Raw genomic sequence first — 21,696 nt, forward strand, 5'->3', positions numbered from 1 at the left:
GTTGTTGTGGTCTTCGTCGACAGAGAAGAAAACCTTCCACAAGCAAGGATTCAGGTGTAGTCCTCTGTCCCACTTGTTGCATTCTTTGTTTCTGTTCCTTAGGTGCTTCGATTAACGTCCTATTGTTCTCGAATCTTTGAGGGGGACATGCGCGAACAAAAAACTTTTTTGTTTTTAATCGTTCCATTTTGGTTGTTGGAGGGTTGTGAGAGGATTTTACTACGTGGCCTTAACTAGCTGAAGGTAGCATATCACACTTGGAATTACATGCTCCGTCTCTGAGTGACACGAAATTTAAGTATTTGAGAACATACTTTGAAGTTTAAATCATGATAGAGGAACACAATGTTCAAGCATGATCATGTAATTAATTATTTTATTGGAAGATGATGAAAATAAGTTCAATTGGTGTTGTTTATGCAGCGTTCTTATAGTTGTCATGTTATGGTTGGTTGTGATTAATCAGCCTCTTTGATATTGCTTCTGCTGAAACTGACTTTAACATATTGAACTTGAACCAGGTGACTCCTAAATATGGGTTTGAAGTATTTGCTGGTTGTCATTTATGTATGGGCTCGGATTGGATGCTTAGCTTGTACTACTTCTCATGATGGGTTAATGAGGGTTAGTCTAAAAAGGAAGAATTTGGACATTAACAGTGTTAATTGTGCATAAACTCAATGAGGCTGCTCATCCCAAATATATAGGGACTGCTGATAAGAATCATTTAATGGTAGGTGTAGTATATGTAAAGAATTACATGTTACCTGTAATGTGATTAGTGTTTGTGTCCGTGTGTGCATTTATTTGTGTTTTTTTGCATTTCAATTCCTCAATTCAATGTTCCCATTTAATGTGAGTTATTCTGTATGATTTCATTTGGTTTTGCTCAATTGCTTAGCTTTTCTCATCAGAGCTAGACTTCATCCTCTTCATTTGGAAGGTAAGAAAATGGTTGCACAAACATGCTTTGCCTTGCTTTCTTATCCTTAGCTTCAGGTTATATATGATGACAATTCTACATGCATTTTATATATATGACTCTTTCCCTAACTATATATAACCTCCAGTGATACACCTTTTTTAAATTTTAAAATAAAACCTAACTATATAAAACCTCTTCATGTGAATACTTGATTTTTTAAATTTTGAAGGCAATGGAAATATTCTCGTGTGATACTTTAATAATATTATTTTCTGTTTTAATTTTGTACTACTTATTCCTAATTTGGAGGGGAATAATATTAGTAATCGATGCAACATACCCTTTTCCATGATTTACATTAAAACTTGTTTCATCAAAGGGAAATAAATTACCATATCTGCACTCTTAATTTTATATCCAAAAAATACTTTCTTTACTTTGATAGTACCGCTACATTTTTTAAAAAATATTTCGTCATATCATACATGTATAGGACAGACTGTGCTTTCAATAGTCAGGATGAATGTCATTATCTTGAACCAACTTTACTACACATCAATGGCTACTTCTTTCATTCAGTATAGTTGTTCTGTTCCTATGGGCATCTTCAATGTGCTTTTGTTTTTCCTGTAAAGAATTTTACTATTGACTGAATTTTATAATCTGGACAGGTGGAGAGATGAATACTGAAGTTGAATGGATTATTTCTTCAATTTCAGTCCACTTTTAGACTGATGATGCATATGTGAAGACTAGATGTCATTAATTATTATGATTACTTGCTGTATAATTGGTAGTTACCTTACTGGCTCAATTACCATACTGGCTCATCGTGTCATATAATATCTCCATGAAGTTCCCTCTCGTTCAAGTGTGAACCCAAACAGTAGCAGCTGACACAACAGTTACACCATATTGGATCCTTCACTACTTCCATTCACAAGTGAGCAATTACGTGACAGAAGCTTGGGAAGTTTGGTTCATACAGGTAATCTCAGAAGTTGAACCCCTCCATCTTGTCATTTTTTGATATGATGAAGGACCAGAGAGGAATGCATCAGTTGCTGAGTATATATTGAAGAGCTCCTATTGTATGGAATCACCTCAGACTGAAACACTTACATGTATGCAAGGACCACATACTGTAGTATATGTATTTAACACCTGTTATGAATGTACTGGCAATGTAGTTGCCACATACTGTAGTTTGTTTTATAACGACAAAAGTAACAGCCTTACAAAGGCTTTTAGTTTGTATTTTTTGTAATTTAATATACAATCACAATTTGTATACTTGATATGGATACCATTTTGTGTCATCCAAATATTGGATTGCAGTTCTATTTTACCTTAACTTCCCCATATGTAGAGAATGAAGTATATTAGACTCTTTAACTCGTGAATCATGTCACCTAGCATTTGTGAGAAGAGTAACCTCACAGACAGTCTTTGCGTTGTATACCATTAAGAGCCCGTTTGGATGAGCTTTTGAAAATAAGGACTTTTTATGAAGTACTTTTCTTAAAAGAACTTTTTTTGAAAGTCAATATTATTTTACGTTTGGATGTAATATTTGAAAAGTACTTTTAAGTATAAATGTCATTTGGATGTTAAAACATAGAAGCACTTCTTAATTACAAAATGACTATCCTACCCTTCACTCCATTTCAATGGCATCCTCCTCTCCTCAAGTGACCGACTCTGACGCCGAGAAGAGTTCCTCTGCAACGCCATCGAAGAGCTTCAGCGTCGTGCTGCTGCTCACGTCCACCACCACCACCTCGACTCCCTTCCCTGCAATCACGGCCCTGACAAGTCCGGCGTCGCCCATGCCATTGGTTTATTATTTCGCTGAATTCGTTCATTCTTTCGCTGAATTGTCTCTCTCCTTTCCCGAATTCATTCTTGTTTGTGAAATCATTTGGTACGCTCTCTTCGTCTCACATTCATGTCCTCTTAATTGTTCAATCATTCCATTGTTTCATATTAATTTGGGACTAATTAATTTCTTGTCTCTGATTTGGGAAAAAGCTCATCCAAACCTGGGGTCTGTCTCTACCTTCTTTCTTCTTGGGCTTCTTCATACTCATAAGTAAGTTGCTCCTTCTTCACCTTTTTCTTCTCATGTCTTCTTCCACTGTATATGCTAGTCAATCTACAAGTTGTCCTTTCTCATTTCTATGTACATAGAAAATGAAAATAAAAAGGGTAGATATCCTTTTCAAAGAGTGGTTCACATCCTTTAAAACTCAAATCAATATGTCCTACATTTGTACCATAAGAGAATAAGCAAGATTGCAATGGTGTTAAATATCTTATAAGAATAGACTTGTTAGTTCTGATATAATGCTAAAAAATTAGGTTGATATTCATCTGATGCTAATTGTTTTGAAATGTTAGGAGTTTTATTGTATTGTGTTGAAGAGGCTTATGCTGAGTTCAACTATTTTGGATGTTTGAATGGAAATTAGTGTGATAATGATGATTTGAATGGAAATTAGCTAGAGGTTTGAATGTTTATCTTGATATTGATTCAGGGACTAGCATATGTGGACTTTTTGGATAATGAGAGAACCTTCCTGCAGCAGTAGCTAAGAACATGCACTGGTTACTTGGGAAGAAGTTGAGCATTGCACGGTCTGAACCAAAGCAAGGTGGGAAGGAATCTTCTAATCTAAAAACCTTGAAAGAACATGGTAAGAAAGTGAACTTTGAATATTTTTTACTTTGGCCTGGTGCATACATGAATGTGCATGCGATCCTCCCTGGTTGTGACCTTAATACATGCACAACATTTTGTATAGTGTGAACACCCTATTTTGATAGGTGCATTTAAAAATAAAACCAATAAAAAAAATAATTCAGAAAAAAGAGGGTGATACAAATCTTCCTACCGGTGGTTGTTACTCAAAATCGATGGAGCCAACAAACAAACAAGGAGAAGGCTCATCTATTAATAGTTGTTTAGTTGTTTGAATTAAGCATTGTTGAGCCCACATTGTAACAGTTCATTTAGGCTTTTTAAATTGTATTATTAATATACTAACATAATTAGTAGTACTTTAAACCTGTCTTGATATATATTTTATGCATTCTGTCTCTTTAATTGATCCTATTTGTTTAAATACTTCACAATGGAATTTGGAAAACCTTGTATTTGTTATGAAAAGTAACACCATGAATGACTTTGCTCAAATATTTGCTGCTCAAAATGCCTTTAGTAGGACCTCAAGTATTGAGCACAAGGTTTAACAGATTCAACAAATTCAGTTCATAATCAGCTGGTGGTGGGCAGAGATCAAAAGGAAGGTGGTTGTGAAGGGAGTAAAGTGGAAGAAACCATAGCTGCATGCAAGGTAGCTGATCTACTTCCTTTAATTGTTGAGAAAGTTAATCATGTTGCTAGATTTTTAAATGATTTTTTTGGTGAGTAGCTTTTCTCACGTTGGAATCTTTTTAATAGATTTTGTTCCACTGCACAGGGGCAAGGTAGTAACACAAGAGTGCATCCTTGAATCCACTTGAAGTATATTGTAGTTTTGCTTTAATTCATTGAGGCCTCCTCTTGCCTTTTGAATTTTCTTATTGATCTCATTCATTCCAATTATAAGAAGTTGATTTCATGAAGACCTTCGGTTGAAAACAGAATGTATCATGAGCAGTGCTAAACTGGAAAAGATACTTGCGCAAATTATGTTATTTATGTGTATCATTCGCGTCATTTAAAAATCATTCCAATGGAACCATGGTGTTAGGATTGTTCAAGAAAATATATATATATATATAAAAAAATAGAAGGTAATTCTCAAAATTGTTACAGGGATTGAAATGGCAGAGAGGCTCTGCACCATGGGGATTGCAATTAACCTGGTGACATATTTGATGGGAATAATGGACCCTACCAAGCTCAACTTTAGCCAATATTTGATTTTAAGCCTTTAACCTTATATTATTTCTCATAAATTCTTTTCATTAATATACAGGTCGAAGTTTTTGTGAGCAAAGCCAAGCATTATGAATAATGGGACAGCACCACACCATTCTCTAGTAGGACAGCAACTCCAACATATGGCATAGCTCAAGTTCATCTGCTACATAGACACCCTGCTGGTCACAATGATAGCTTACAAAATTCTCCAAGATCATTAAACTATGAAAATGAACAATGGGATGTTGAAGGTTCACCCCTAGCAACCATAAAGGAACAGATGAGACCCATATGAAAGTTTTGGAGCCAAGTTCAGCAACAGAATTGCCTATTAGCTCTCAATATGAAATCAGCATTAGTTTATTAGAATTTTCTTTTGAGTAGAGACTTGATGTGTGGTTAATGTTGCTACCAAGTTGAAATGAGATCTTATAAAGCTTTATGTAAAATCTCAGCTGTTGAGTTTGCTTTTTCTTTTATGTAAAAGACATCTTATGAGGAAATAAGAACAGATCCTATTATTTCTTGTTTTAGCATAATCATGTCCTGAAAGTACTGATGAAAAGTAATATCAGTTATATTACAATCAAAAAATTATATTACAATCAAAAAAATTAATAACCAGTGGTGCTATTATAATCAAAAAAATAATATCCACTGGTGCTATTACAATCAAAAAAGACATGACCACCGGTGCTATTACAATCAAAAAAAGACATAACCAGTGGCGCTATTACAATCATCTTCTCCAATTAATAACCATTGGTGCTATTACAATCAAAAAAATTAACTGAGATATAAAAGTTATCAATGCACTCGCGCTAACAACTGATTTCTAATATCATCTCTTGTTTGTTCTATTGATCTAATTGTCTCTGTACTTGGTCCTTCCCATTCATTTTCTCCAAGATCATCTTCATTGACTTCAAAATCATCAATATTCTCAAATACTGTAAGTAAATCTATGTCACATGAATCATTTCTCCGAATATAATTATGGAGAGTAAAGGCTGACCATATGATAGCAAATTGAGTTTTGAGCTCATAGTTGGTCATGTTCTGTAACATCCTCCACCTTGCTTTGCAAACTCCAAAAGTTCTTTCAATAATACTCCTCAAACTTGAATGATAATAATTGAAGGCTTCATTTTGTGATCTAAAAGTCGGGGCCAACCTGAAATGAGGAAGATGATATCTTGTGTTTCTATCAACATCAACATCAACATCAACATCAACAACACCTTTATCCCAAATTAATTGGGGTCGGTGGTAGATGAACCCACATGAAAGATACAAAACGGTTGAAAAAAAGTAACAAAAAAAATAAAAAATAAAAAATAAAAAATAAATAAATTAATAAATTAATAAATAAATAAAAATACACAAATAAAATAATAAAATAAAATAAAATGAAATAAAAATATATGTATATATAAATAAATAAAAGTAAAAAAGAAAGGGACAAGAAGAAGTGGGGGAAATGAAGGGGAAAAGGACTAAAAAAGGACCATCTGGAACATAGGAATAACAGCGGGTCTAACCCTCCACCATACTTATAGCTTTTCTCCATTCCTTTCTAAGACATATTGTCCGCCAATCTATATCCCACTCCATTAAATCTTGTTTTACTACTTTTCCCCAAGTAAGCTTCGGCCTACCTTTGCCTCTTTTTGTGTTTAGCTCTTGGTAACAAACTTCTGTTCTTACAGGAGCATCCATGGGTCTTCTCATCACGTGCCCAAACCACTTCAATCTATGTTCTCTCATCTTCTCGGCTACCGGTACTACTCCGACCTTTCGTCGAATATCTTCATTTCTTATCTTATCCATCCTTGTGTACCCACACATCCACCTTAACATCCTCATCTCTGCTACTCCCATCTTATGCTCATGTTGCCTATGTGCTGGCCAGCATTCCGCTCCATATAGCATTGTCGGTCGTACTGCCGTTTTATAGAATTTTCCTTTTAACTTCAGGGGAATTTTGCGGTCACACAAAAATGCAGATGCACTACGCCATTTCATCCACCCTGCTCTGATTCTGTGATTTACATCCTCATCAATCTCTCCACAATTTTGTAAAATGGAGCCCAAGTATTTAAAAGCATTTTTTTTGGGTACCTCTTGACCATTTAGATGCACAGGTTCTTGGTCCTCATCTTGTACCAGAGAAAACTCACACTTCAGATACTCAGTCTTGCTTCGACTTAATGTGAATCCTCTGGATTCCAATGTGCTTCTCCACAATTCAAGTTTTCTATTAACACCCTCCTTGCTCTCATCAATAAGCACAATATCGTCTGCAAAAAGCATACACCATGGCACTTCCTCTTGAATATCTTTTGTTAGTTCATCCATAACTAAGGCAAATAGATAAGGACTTAGAGCCGACCCTTGGTGTACACCTACCGTGATAGGAAAATAACTTGATGATCCGTTACAAGCTTTTACACATGTAGTAGCCCCATCATACATATCCTTGATTGCCTTTACATACTTTAATGGAACATTTTTCTTCTCCAGGACCCACCATAAAACTTTCCTTGGAACCCTATCGTATGCTTTCTCAAGGTCTATGAACACCATATGCAAGTCCTTCTTCTTTTCTCGGTATCTTTCCATTAGTTGTCGCATCAAGAAAATGGCTTCCATGGTACATCTTCCTGGCATAAATCCAAATTGATTTACAGAAACCTTGGTATCTCTCCTCAAGCGATGTTCAATAACCCTCTCCCACAGCTTCATAGTATGACTCATTAGCTTAATGCCTCTATAGTTTGAACAATTCTGTATATCTCCCTTGTTTTTGTAGATAGGCACGATCATATTTTTCCTCCATACATCAGGCATCTTATTCGTCTGGAGAATCTTATTAAAAAGATTGGTCAACCATTTTATTGCCACATCCCCCAGGCCTCTCCACACTTCAATAGGGACACCATCAGGCCCCAAGGCTTTATTAGTCTTCATCCTCTTTAAAGCCTCCTTAACTTCATGTGTATTAATTCTGCGTACAAATCTTCTATTCATATCATCATACGCGTCCTCTAAGTCCACCTCGCTTGTATTTCCATCCCCATTAAACAGCTTGTTGAAGTATTTCAACCATCTTTCACTTACATCTTCATCTCTCACCAGAAGTTTTTGATTTTCATCCTTAATGCATCTAACTTGAGTGAGGTCTTTACTTTTCTTATCCCTATATCTTGTGTTTCTATATGGTCCCAAAAATCCTTTGAAACTTGGATATCCAGAGTCAACAAGGTAATATTTACCTGTAATAAAATAGTTATATTTGGAACAACTATATAATGAACATCTACATTAACATTAAATAAACATATAAAATAAATACCTTCTGGAGGATGAGGAAAATGTAAATGCGGCTTTCTAAGAGTGTCCATAAAAATTTTGGTATCATGCGCAGACCCTTCCCAACCTACCAATGCAAATGTAAAACACATATTCAAGTCACAAACAGCAAGAACATTCGAGGTAGTTATTCCCTTTCTGCCAGTGAAAGGAATTTTTTTGTCAGGAGGAACATGAATAGCAATATGAGTGCCATCTATAGCTCCTATACAATCCTTAAAATATGGCCAGTAACGTTCATCTTTTTTGATATATTCTGCAGCATCCCTAAACATATTGTCAGCAGGCTTAATGAATTGAAGTCCCAAACTTTGAACGGATTTTAACACACGATGAAATTGCCTCCACACTGTCTCCCCGGAACGTTGGAATCTCTCTTCAACTTCTCTGTAAGTGGATCCATGACCAATCATGTACAAAAACATAGCCACAACTTCCTCTACACCAACATGTTGTGTTGCCTTTAATCCATGATGTTTAACCAAGTCACTCACCAAATTATTAAACACATGCTTTCTCATCCTAAACTGTTCAAAAAATCTATTTTCATTCCCTCTTTTCAACTCTTCCAACCATCCATGTCCAGAAAGTATTGATGTTCTCTTTTTTTGTTTATCCACATATAGAGAATAGTAATGATAGATAGAGATAACAACAACTTTAGTTGCTGACATTAGCATATTCTTCTTCTGTAATAATGCTCTGTTAGCATCTTCATCGTACTCAGACAACTCATTATCACTATCAGAATCTGATGTACTAGACATCCTGTTCAAACCAATATAAATATAGTTGAAAAAAAATTCTAACATCACATAAAAATAAAATAATATAAATTCGATAATTCTAATACAAACTAGAAATGTACAGGTTCAATATGAAATACAAAACCAAGTACAAGTTCAACATCATATATAAATTCAAGTTCTAAGTGCAACATCAAAGATTAAACAAAGTTACAAATTTATCGAAAATTTTTTACATGTTCAGGCGTAAACATGCTTAGAAATTTCAAAGCCTTATGAGGCTCATTTTCCATGTAATAGATAAATGCCTCTCTATTCTGTTTTGCAATAAAGATTAGAGGGGCCATGTTGTCTGTCGGGCCGCCTGCCACTAAACCAGGCACATCTTTCAATAGATTAAGGCATCTTTCAACATCATATATATAAATTCAAGTTCTAAGTGCAACATCAAAGATAAAACAAAGTTACAAATTTATCGAAAAAATTTTACATGTTCAGGTGTAAACATGCTTAGAAATTTCAAAGCCTTATCAGGCTCATTTTCCATGTAATAGATAAATGCCTCTCTGTTCTGTTTTGCAATAAAGATTAGAGGGGCCATGTTGTCTGTCGGGCTGCCTGCCACTAAACCAGGCACATCTTTCAATAGACTAAGGCATCTACCAATTCTGAATGGGTCATTTGAACTTGATCTTGGCTCGGATGTATGTGAGATTTGGTCAATATTTTCCAGGATTCGATCAAGGGAGTTTTGCAATTTTTCAGCTATTCCTTGCCTTTTTCCTCCTTTCATCCCTCTCTTCCTTTTTTTTGAATCATTGATACGAAGACTTGGGCCTTCATTATGATCTGTAGCATGTTCAGAAGTATCCCTTTCACCCTCCTCTTCATTCCACCAACAATGCTCATTTTCATCAAATAACTCATTATCAGTGGCTTGCACTGGTGATGAAGTATGTGGTTGCGGCATAAATACAGCATATCCAGTAGCAACCACATCTTTGAAGCATTGTTCCATCAAAGTCAAGAACTTTGGTCCCTGTTCCTTCCAATTCAAATATTTTGGATTTTCCTGCATTAAAAAAGAACATTAAATCAATAAGCAAATTATACAGCAATGAAGATGTAAGACTTCATATTTTATTCAACTAAAAATATATACCTTGCCCTTAGCTTCCCACCACTCTGCAGATGCCACTACAGTGTTCTTCACTGGATCCCATCCGAGACCTGTCTCTTTTTCAACCAACTTTGCCCACAGGCCGAATTCTTGTTTCAATGAATCCCATTTATTTTTTAATTGTTTCTTGTCATAGTTCTTTCCAGTCCTGCTATTAAACTTGTTCATTAAGTTGTTCCACCCATCTTTATTAAAATGAGTGTGAGGCCTATTACCAGCTTCAATGTCCTCCGCACATATTTTTAAGAAAGTTTCAGTGTTAGTATCAGTCCACTTAGCCTTCCCATGATTGTCACTAACATTCTCTAATTGAGCTAGCTTTGATGCCATTCTAAGAATAGAGATATTAAACTCCCTTAATGACTATTAAGGGGAAAAGTTAAAGACACGAGAAGGAAAACCAAAGAAAGAAAAAGAAACTTGAGATTAGCACATAACAACAATCAGTTCACGTGTCAATGACAGTCTACGCACTGCACTTTTTCATTCTTATTTCTTTGCAACAATCACTTTCTTCCTAGTTCAAATGACAGTATAAAATGTGTTTTTTGTAACTTAGAAATAAGCACAAACATAGATTTAAGTTACAAAATAGACCTGTTGCTAACAATAGTATTGTAACCCAATAATGTAAAACTTAAGTGAGCCAATTATTACATCAGACCCATTTGTGTTGGGATTTGATAAGGATTGACAAAATTAATAATGTAAATCTCTATGCATATTAGTTCACGTGTCAAGGCCAAGCTAATCAGTTAACTACCTAAAATTGACTTGATAAGCTTTGTTGTGCTCTTCACAAAAAAAGGAAAAATAATTTAAAACATGAACCCAAAAAAGAAAAGCTTGACCCTATCCCAAAAAAGAAAAGCTTGTCCCCATAAATTACAAGTTAATTTTTTATTTATGTATACAGATATCTAACATGAAATTTCTACCTTGATTTTGCTCTAGGCCTATAAGGTTTGTTTTTTGAGATATACGGACATTTTTGGAGAACTTTCTTGGATGACGGAATCAACCCCAGACAAAACCACAAAAGGAAAACAAAAACATGATTTTACTCACTCTGTTTCAATGATATCGTCCTCTTCTCCGCTCCCTCCTCTTCTTTACAATATGCCAATCTTTTCATGATAAATATTGGTTTCATCATTTTGGCCGGTTCAGCTTTGAAGGTAAGTTTAATTTAAGAACCGGTTGTATTCTTCCCCTTTATGAAATCACCAATGTTGTAGTATTCATATTGTTTGTTTAAGATAATCCTTGGTTTTTTTATTGTTCTCCATCGTAAACAAAAGCTAGCCTCATTTTCTTGTAAACAGGAAAGATAATGTAAACAGTACTTAGGCAAAAGAAAGAGAGTAAAAAGATAGAAATAGTACCTCAAAGTAGAGATGGAACTTGAAGATGGAAGATGGCAGGAAGGAAATGACACGGGAACTTGAAGATGGAAGATGGCAGGAAGGAAATGACGCGGGAGCTGAGGGGTAATCTCTGTCCACGAGGGCTCTGGCACTTGCTTCTGGCTTCTACTTTTCCAAGAAGTCAAAAATTTTAGCTTTTGAAAAAAGTTAAATTTTAACTTTTCCATTAACTTCTGCTTTTTTTAAAGTTACCATCCAAACACTGTTATAATTTTAAAAGGACTTTTTTTTTAAAAAAAAACAACTTCTAGATGTGAAGAAGCCCATCCAAACGAAGACTAAATAAGAGAATCCAAATGACTGCAGTAATAATTATCATTTACATTGATGCAACAGAAGTTCTAATAACATATGCCTGAACTGGTACAAAAAAAAAAAAAAAACAGATGCAACTTCAGCTAATCCTATGTGGGTCCCAATCACTTCACTAAGTCGGGACATATACATATATACAAAATCTGATTTCATCTGTACAAAACCAAAATATAGTCAAATAGGATCACATATGCATGTCCTCAGCTATCTGACAGGTCATCAACTTTCTAACTTCAATCATAAGTCAGCCTCATCCTGAATGCAACAGGTACTCGAAGTTGAAAGAGATCATCATACAGGGCACCTGTTCAGCTTCACAAAACACAAAAGGCCTTTTGCAAAAAATTACAAATCAGTATAACTACATATCAGCTTCCCTAAAAGTGGATTGTGTACAAAAATAAATGTCTGTTTAATACACACCTGGTTAGTATTTATTGTACCAGTTATCCTTACGTATGAGATGTGAATCAATGTGCATATCCAAAAAACCATTTGCATGATGCGTCTGTCCTTAAATTCTGGGTTCAAAAGAAGCATATTGTGGCAGACTTCAAAAAAAAGAACATGTTGCTAATAGATGCATATCACAGACATCAAAATGTAAATCACATGTAAAGTTGACAACACCTCCCATATAACCATGTGGTCTCCAAAAAGAATAGTCCTCACTGACTTAACATTTACTCAATAAAGATGCCACCACAAACTATTTTTCTTCGTCATCTCCTTCCAAAAAAATTTCCATTATCGTGGCATCCTTGCCCATTATCATTGCAAGGTTTACCCTCTATTCAACAGTTAGTACTTCAAATTTCTTCAATTCTTGGACAACAAATGTTTTTTTGCTACTTCCCTCAGCTTGATGTTCAAAGATGCACGGATGCAATATGACACAAGTTAACTACGAATAGGGAACACATTTTTACAGCCACTATATAAAATACCACACTCAGCGAATTGGTTATAATTAGACTTATTGGCTTACTATTGATACCACGGTAAAATATTATCCATATAGCATCTATCCTAGTTATTTGATTGACTCATACTACTTAAAGAGCTGTTTTCCTACTGTTGCAATCTAAAATTTGGAGGTAACATTCATTTAAAGGCTGTTCCTCCGTTGTATTTGAGAAAAAAAAAATGTTCTTTGACTGAAGCTGCTAAATTTTTTAATTTTTTTGCTATTATATTTGTAACTCAAAGGGTAATTCTATGATTTAAATAATTTCTCAGCCTATTTTGAAGTGTGCTTTTCATGGTGAATGGTTCAGTATATGACATTTCCAGCATAGTACACTCTAATTTTTTTCCATAATGAGTCGAAGTTCGGGTCGGTCTATGATGAGCACATTGTGGTAAGCTTCAGATGAACACAGAGTATAAAAAAACTCAAATATCCAAACACAATTTTTTGATAAACCACAACCCAAATATGGAGTTTTCAACTCATTACCACAGGATTACAGAAGTCAGCAAAATAGGAAGTGAAATTTTGTACCTGATTCTCACTTGCGTCTCGATTATAGAAATAAACCAAACACTTCTCAGCTTGCAGCACTCCTACTTCTGCATATGAAACCCAAATCACTTTCACACCAATAAAACTCCAATATAAGTCACAACCCGGAATGCTCAGTAGGCTCGCACTGCAATTTTTCAGTGTAATATGGTTTTTAAAAGTTTGTAATATGGTTTCCATTTTTCTGCTGCAAGAAATTGCAATCTCATTGAGGCAACTTTTTCATACTCCTTTAGCAAAATATAGCATGTCCAAAAGGTAAATGCATAAGCCATTACAATGTGTGCCCAAAACCTGAGCTAGAGTACAAAATTTTAGTACAGCGTGAGATTTAGTAGCAATTTAAGAAAAGCCAAATACTTTACAATAATTAATACAATCAAATACTGACATGAATGCACCATAAAAGTAACTCTACAACTTTAACAAGTGATATTATGCATAAAAAAGGTACCGCTAATAATCAGATTGGAGAAGTAAGTGATGTTATTTTAAGATGAGAAGAAAAAGTAATTAAGATATAATCAGAGAATCTAGAGAAGAGATGCAAAGCAATTAAGATTTTCATTGTAAATCAAGGTTGCACCTTGTTAAACACTAGACCTAAAGCCTCAACATAGTTAAACCATATATATTTTTAGGTCAAAAACACATCTTGACATGCAGGTACTTTGGATTTGAATATAATATACTAAACAATATCAAGAAGCGACAGCAAATGCCATTCAAAAACCTAAGATATGATCTCCAATCTAAATTGACAAACTTGCGCACAAATGCTCCTCCGTGTAGAGGATCTGTTCTTAAACCCTTCAGATACCATTTTGAGAAGTATACCCGATCATTGAAAGGTTGAAGCCTCAAAATAGCAAATGCCACAGAGAAAATAAATGCGCTCAAAATGTTTATGGCAGCTGCAACCCCAATATCTTGAAATGTAGCCATTTTCTCCCCCTTCTAGAAAGAATGCACGTCTTCCTGATATTAAAAGGAATGGATAAAGGGGGTTAGATTGATACACAACTAACTGCAACAAAACTCTAGGTGAAAATACCAAAAGATCATGCCTTGCCAATAAAATTTGTATTTAATCTCATACTTTAATAAACATAAGCATAACTTGAAATAAGAAATTGTTTATAACTAGATTCTCATCTCTTTTTGAATCCTCTTTCCATTTTCCCATGCACCCTAAATTTTGGACACCCAAAAGGAAAATAATTTATCAAGCATTTCCTACAACAAATTTTACTCCGCTGGATCCAAAACAGAGACACAAAACAGAAAGTCCGTTTTTTTTGCAAAATTCATTTGGATGCAGAGGGGGGTAAAAGTCCTAACAGAAAAAGGATATATATATATATATATATATATATATATATATATATATATATGGCACTTACTTCTTTTGCAAGCTTGTCAATTTCAGTGGTTTAATAATCAATAGCATCCACTTTCTTTCCACGAAGACCAAGGAAACCAGTCTGGTAAAAACATATAAGAGGGAAAGGTTGTGGCAAATCTGAAGATAATTATGACAAAAATTTGAAGGCATACCAGATTAATCTCAAATACCTTCATTTCAGGTCCTTTTGAAGTTCGTTCAAGTTTATTTTGATAATAGACAATCCAATTCTGCAACTTCTTCTTCTTTTTAACAACCTTTGCTAGTCTGTTTGCATCATAAACAACCTGCAGAAATGTCACAATAAATATGCTGACATACGCTTTTTTGCCTCTCAAAGTCCCAAATGAAAAGCGGAAAATTAATTTGGCATAATAAACAATGTAATTCACATTTCATATACATCATTTCAGAATCAACGAGACAACTAGTGAATTTACCATTGCAGTAAAAAATGAAACTATCAAAGCATAAACCACCAAATGCTTCTTAAATTCTTAATATCAGAATCAATGAGATAATTAATACAGTGTATAAAGGAGGAACCAACCTGGTGAGTAAGATAGTTATCTGGATGATTGACAAGAAAAAATTGCTCCACAAGCTCACTTACAGATTCATCATGATCTGGTGGAATGTTTCTAACGAGCACATGAAAATAATATCATTTCTATTAGCAAAATATGCATGATGTAATCTCTCACATATCTCAATGCTAACACGTGACAATTTAGCCTAAAATTGCAATTTCCCCCAACCTGCGAAGTACAAAGATGCTGAAGGATTGGAGAGCTCTTCTGTATTAAAACAACATTTTAGATTTGGGAAAAAAAAATTCCAAGTGTGGCATTATGGTAAGTTTCTGTGAACAGTATGATATTTTGATCGTTGTCCCTACAGATTACATTACCAAACCAAAAGAATTTCAAATTAGATTAAATTGATCAACACTAGTCGATACTAAGCATTCACACGGTGTCTCAAAATCTTTCATAAGCTGTATCTCAAATCTTGTACACTTTTGAAAGAAAAAAAAAATTTGATATTGTCTGATTTAATACCCGTATGATCTTTTGGCCGAGAAAACAACAATTGTTTAGCAATACTTTTTTTTTTAATTTTTTGTCTATTTTGGTTAGAAAACTTTGAGAAATTGTTAGCTAAAATGTAAATGTAACAAAAGTAATAACTCTATTATTACCAAAATTGTCTTATAAAATGCAAATGCAACAAATCCAACCACTCTATTATTATAAAAAGAATGAGAAAAGAATCACTCCATTGCGAGTGCAATTAAATACTCCAATCAGACGCTCTAGATTAACAAAATTTTCCATCTGCATATTGTAACTATTCACAGCAACTGATAGTATCAGCCACCAGAAAAACTTGAAAGTCTTTGACAGCTTGATCAACGGCATATACTATCATCTTCTCTATCTATTTCATCAAAGATAAAACTCCATCAGCAAACATAAAAAAGGAAAATATTATATTCTATCCTATAACTTACTTATGAGGCTGACATTAATAAAGAGGAGAAGCAGAAGGAATTATATTTTAAAAGCAAATCACCTCAAGTTTATCTTCTCTAGCCTTGTGGTTGTTGGGAAGATGACGAAACTCATTAGTTAAACGCAGACACTCATGAACATTTTCTGGGGACACGAAGTCTACAGCAACTTTTATGCATGACTGTGCAAGGTTTAACGTATGTTGATTAGAGCTAAAGATATAACCAAATGATTTGACAGTAAAGTAATGGAAAGAAATGTTTTACCTTGAGGTTCCTCACTTGATGTGGGCATCCAGCAGGAATAAATACAGCCTCCCCAAGTTTCTGCTCAAAAGTCCAGGATTCTACACCTAAAAGTCAAGATTCGCATAAATGGCTAATTCTAGACACCCAACAAGAAATGATATGCAATATTTGCAGCTGTAACCTCCATTCTTACAGCGGTACTGTTCTTTAAACGTCCAATATTTACTTGTTCCCCTTCAGGTTTTGGTTTCTTATTACCATGCTCATGAATTTCTTCAGCCTTTCTCTTTGAAGTTCCAAATTTTTTTGAGCATCTTGAGAACTCCAGCTTATCCTCATTATGTTGATTTGACTGGTCTTGTCTTGGAACTACAACCTCCATTCTTACTGCGGTACTGTTCTTTAAACGTCCCATATTTACTTGTTCCCCTTCAGGTTTTGGTTTCTTATTACCATGCTCATGAATTTCTTCAGCCTTTCTCTTTGAAGTTCCAAATTTTATTGGAACTTCAAAGAGAAAGGCTGAAGAAATTCATGAGCATGGTAATAAGAAACCAAAACCTGAAGGGGAACAAGTAAATATGGGATGTTTAAAGAACAGTACCGCTGTAAGAATGGAGGTTTGAGCATCTTGAGAACTTCAGCTTATCCTCATTATGTTGATTTGACTGGTCTTGTCTTGGAACTACAACCTCCATTCTTACTGCAGAATGACATGGAAATACACTCAAATAATTACAACAACAACAAAACTATAACCATTATCCGAAACTAATTGGATTAGGCATCTTTAAATAATTGCAAACATCCAAAAATCACAACATAGATTATCGCTCATTTAAGCATTGACATGCCAATCTTTTATAATAGCTGGAGTCTAAGCAACAAATACTGTCAGTATATAATATCAATCCTAAACCTATACATATTGCCATCAAGAGTTTACTACCACATTTATCAAGGATTCAAAGATGACATCGTGCTTTCTATTACCGCACAGAAAGGGGGATGACAATGGCAAACAGAACTAAATCTAAGACCTTACGAGAGATCCCAATTCACATGATTTCTGAAAACAAGGAGAATGGAGAACTCCACACAGAAAGGGGACACGGTTGTAAAAACAAATGTCCGCTACACCACATTTGACTGGGTTTTCCCTAACTTTGATAATTATTAAAAAAAAACAAACTATATGCTATCTTGTTAAGATGAACCACGTGATTTGATGGTGATTTTCACCGTTTCTCCTAGACATTTTTCTATTTCGCAAACTAGAGAACAGGAGAACACAAACTAACAGAACCAAAAACCAATCTCATAGGCCACATAATTTCCAAGATGAAATCCAAAATTCAACCAAACAAACAATCTGGAAATCAGAGAGTCATAAACAAGGAAATTAATTGTACCATCAGAATTGCAATAAAGACAGAGAGAATTTTCTCTTCTCTCGCTTAAAACGAAAAAAATATCTACAAACGCTCCTCGGAGAGAGCGATGATGCGTCAGAAATAATCAACGAGAAGATCAGAACAAAGGAAACTCGAAACTGGTCAAGTGAGCGATTGTGGCTATGCGAAGCTAAATGAAATCAACAAAAACAGAGAGAAACAGTTCGATCGTCTATGATGATGCATATAATTATAATCAAAACATATTTAGAAACATAACATGGAATCGACCAGATAAACGTGCCTTTGGAATCCATTGATGTCCGGTGCCGGTTGAGCTACGATCTCTCTTACGCAGAAAAGAGCAATAGAAAGTAGGGAGAGAGAGAGAGAGAGAGAGTTGCAGATGAAGGAAGAAGAAGAAGGAGGTAAGGAAGGTGTTTGGGTTGGTCCTTAGAAGGAGACAACGATACAAAGCGGTTGTACGTATACTGACACCAACTTTTTCATTTTATTTATATATCTTTGATTTTTGCTAGATTTATATATCTTTGAATTTTGTTTATCTTTTTTTTTTCTTTTTTTTCTTTTACACAATGACGAAAGGCCAAGACGTTTTTAAAATATTATTGGTTTTTTTTTTGGGAGAAAAAATATTATTGTTATTTCTTTTACAGTTTACTATTGTCCTTTCTTATATGTTTTAATCGATTAAATCATTAACTTAATCGATTAAATCTCCTTCTTAATTGTTTTAATCGATTAAATATCTGAAATAAATGTGAAAGCATTGATTGAATGAGATAAACACGGTATTGGAGGTTATTTGAATTTAATGTAATAGGAGTTAATTGCGATTTGTATTTAATAGGAGCCGATTGACTCCTGTTAAATACAAAACGCAATCAGCTCCTATTAAATACAAAATTCAAATGGAAAACTGATTGAATTTTGAATTTGAATTTGAATATAATGTAATAAGAGCTGATTGCGTTTTGTATTTAATAGGGCGCAATTCAAATGGAAAACTGATCTGATTGCGTTTTGAATTTAATAGAAACTGGAGCTGATTGCGTTTTGTATTTAATAGGAAGCAATCAAATAACCTCCAATACCGTGTTTGTCTCATTCAATCAAGTTTTCACGCTCATTCGGGATATTTAATCGATTAAATATGTTTTAATCTATTAAATCAATTAAGAGGGAGATTTAATCGATTAAGTTGAAGATTGGATTAATTATTTGATAGGTCAAAATATTCTTAAGAATATTGGATTAATTTTTTTGATACTATGCTTGGTTATTTTTTTTAAAAGAAAAATTAATTCATATTTTTCTATCGTCTGGGATTCCTAAAATACCACCCTCTGGATAGTATTTTACGGCTCGTTTGGTGGATAGGATAAGGGTAGGATATGATATGCTGATAAGGGTAGGATATGATATGGGACTGATAAGTCTATATCATGTCATGTGTTTGATTAGCACCTGATTAGCAATATGATAAGATTATGTAAAAGGAGAAATAAAAAATAAAATATAAAACAATAAATACAAATACATTAGGTAGCATGGGGATAGGGGTGGCAATCTAGGTTGACCCGCCCCGCCACCAACCCGCCAAAAACAGGGCGGGGCGGGTTGACCCGCCAAAAAATATGCGTTGTAAAAATGAACTCACCCCGTTTTATGGTGGGTTGACGGGTTGGCGGGTCAACCCACCAACCCGCCAATTAAAAAGAATTTAATTAATATTCAAAAATAAATTATACTTTATGAATTTTTTTAATATTATTTTATTTTATTTCACACTTCTCTATATTTTTTTAGTCTCAATCTTAAATGTATACTAATATTTGTCAAACATTATTTAGGAATTTATAAATAGATAACATTTGTCATAAATAAAATTGTTATTCTTTATTTTTTCTAGAAAGTACTAAGATAAAAAAAATAGAATATCACAAAAATTTAAGTACTAATGAAATACTACCTAATTGTAAAAAAATAAAAAAAATAATAAAAAAATTTAAAACCCGGCATCGGGTTGAACCCGTTTTGACCCACTTGTAGGCGGGACGGGTTAAGGTGGGTTGGTGGGTTGAAAATCTCAACCCAACCCGCCCCGTTTTGACGGGTTGGCGGGTTGACCCGCCGGGCTCAATCCATATTGCCACCCCTACGTGGGGATATATTGGGTATCTAATATTGGTATCATATCCTATTGAATTCTAACCCAGCTCCCCCATAGGATAAGAAATCATGTATTGGATAGGATAAAATGAGACAAGAGGATAAGCTAATCATATCCTATTGACTAGGGGTGTTAACGGGCTGAGCCGAGCCGAGCCGAGCTTTGGTCTCAAAAGGCTAAGCCTGTATTTAAATGTGTCGGCCTTACCAAGCCTGTTACCTGTTACGAATATAATTATCGGCCTGTGGCCTGCCTTATTTACAAAAAATAAAAGCCTGATTTAGTCTGTTAGCCTGTTTAAAAGAAATAAGACTACAAAAAATTATCCAAACAGAAAATACAATCAACAACACTAGTAACTCCATAAATATTCATAAATTTAATGTATATCCAAACAGCATAATATAGAAAAAAATCATTCAAAAAGTCTATTTAACTAATAAATATGGGTGAAATGGATTGAGGAGAGAGAGAGCACTATTACAAATAGTATAAAAATATAAATAAAAATAAAAATTAATATACTAGGCCAGCCTGAGAGGCTTCAAGGCAGAGCTTTTGAATTCGAGCCTGATGCCTTTTTATTAAACGAGCTTTTATACGAGTTCAAGCCTGGTTCCAACAACCAATATTAGGCATGTAAGCTCAGGTCTTCATGAGTATTAAATACGGATGACAGAGAATCGAAAATGATAGACAATAACGGAGCTTGCAAACATGGCGAACGTTGTTCCAGAGTTCACACTAAGCCCACTATTAGCCCCGCTCTTGTTCTCTCCCACATGTACCAAAGACCCGACATGAACATGAACATAAACAAGGGAGATCTAAATTTTTATATGGTTTTTACAAGTTTATCTGTTGCAATGGGAAGCCAACAACAGGAACAATTTTTTTTATGGTTTTTGCTCCATTTTCAGACATTGTTTTTTGCTCCATTTCCTCCATCTGGTTGTTTTTTGCTGTAAACCCAAAAAGAAAAAAGAAAGCATCAATAATGGATTCTTCGTCCGGATTTGTTTTTTTGTTGAATGTTGATTCTGTTTTGTGGATCAATTTTGTTTTCTGGATCTATAGAATTTTGTTGGTGGAATGAAAATGATGATCAATAGTAAATTTAAAAGGCAAGGATAGTTTTGTAAAATAACCCAACATTTCCAATAATATTTCTCGATTAACCGAACACAGACTTATTAAACTTAACCAAATAATTCCGGTAATATTTTTGCATACCAAACAACTTTCTAATAACATTTTCGGGTACTCCATTTTCTCATCGTATTCTTGGAAATCATAATTCTCAGACACCAAAGAATTTCTCTTCTACCAAATGCCCCTGAATGTCATAGCTCTAGGTTCGGATTCTTTCTCGAGAATTTAAACCTTTTGGGTAAAAAATTCCTTTTATTAGCAATTTGCTCCCTGAATATTAGAGAATATTGAGGGAAGAACTGCAATGACAGAGTTGAAAATTGATAATCAAATTAATTAAAAATTGAAAACAAAACAAAATAGTATATATT

The 21,696-nt window shown here is 34.4% G+C and overlaps 2 long non-coding RNA genes across 7 annotated transcripts; one reads left to right on the forward strand and one right to left on the reverse strand.

Annotated features, from left to right (window-relative positions):
• The first annotated feature begins 2,591 nt into the window (after nucleotides 1-2,591).
• LOC133294932 (uncharacterized) lies at nucleotides 2,592-5,347 on the forward strand. Of its 3 annotated transcripts, none has more exons than XR_009749277.1 (5): nucleotides 2,592-2,849; nucleotides 2,957-3,017; nucleotides 3,463-3,621; nucleotides 4,147-4,281; nucleotides 4,909-5,347. It is a non-coding gene; the product is annotated as an uncharacterized LOC133294932 (long non-coding RNA). The 3 variants fall into 3 exon arrangements; XR_009749278.1 differs by having other exon boundaries at nucleotides 4,150-4,281; XR_009749279.1 differs by lacking the exon at nucleotides 4,909-5,347 and adding an exon at nucleotides 4,746-4,898.
• Nucleotides 5,348-11,882: 6,535 nt separating this feature from the next.
• Nucleotides 11,883-17,083, reverse strand: LOC133294930 (uncharacterized). 4 transcript variants are annotated; one of them, XR_009749275.1, is made up of 11 exons: nucleotides 16,779-17,083; nucleotides 16,604-16,689; nucleotides 16,399-16,518; nucleotides 15,582-16,263; nucleotides 15,374-15,464; nucleotides 14,994-15,110; nucleotides 14,822-14,902; nucleotides 14,256-14,396; nucleotides 13,398-13,465; nucleotides 12,317-12,414; nucleotides 11,883-12,225 (listed from the first exon to the last, which is right to left on the reverse strand). It is a non-coding gene; the product is annotated as an uncharacterized LOC133294930 (long non-coding RNA). The 4 variants fall into 4 exon arrangements; XR_009749273.1 differs by having other exon boundaries at nucleotides 15,374-16,263; XR_009749274.1 differs by having other exon boundaries at nucleotides 13,398-13,545; nucleotides 15,374-16,263.
• Nucleotides 17,084-21,696: the final 4,613 nt, after the last annotated feature.

Source organism: Gastrolobium bilobum, unplaced genomic scaffold (assembly GCF_033153095.1).
Source record: "Gastrolobium bilobum isolate Gb01-03AN ecotype WA unplaced genomic scaffold, APGP_CSIRO_Gbil_v1 utg29142, whole genome shotgun sequence".
NCBI classification, from domain to species: domain Eukaryota; kingdom Viridiplantae; phylum Streptophyta; class Magnoliopsida; order Fabales; family Fabaceae; genus Gastrolobium; species Gastrolobium bilobum.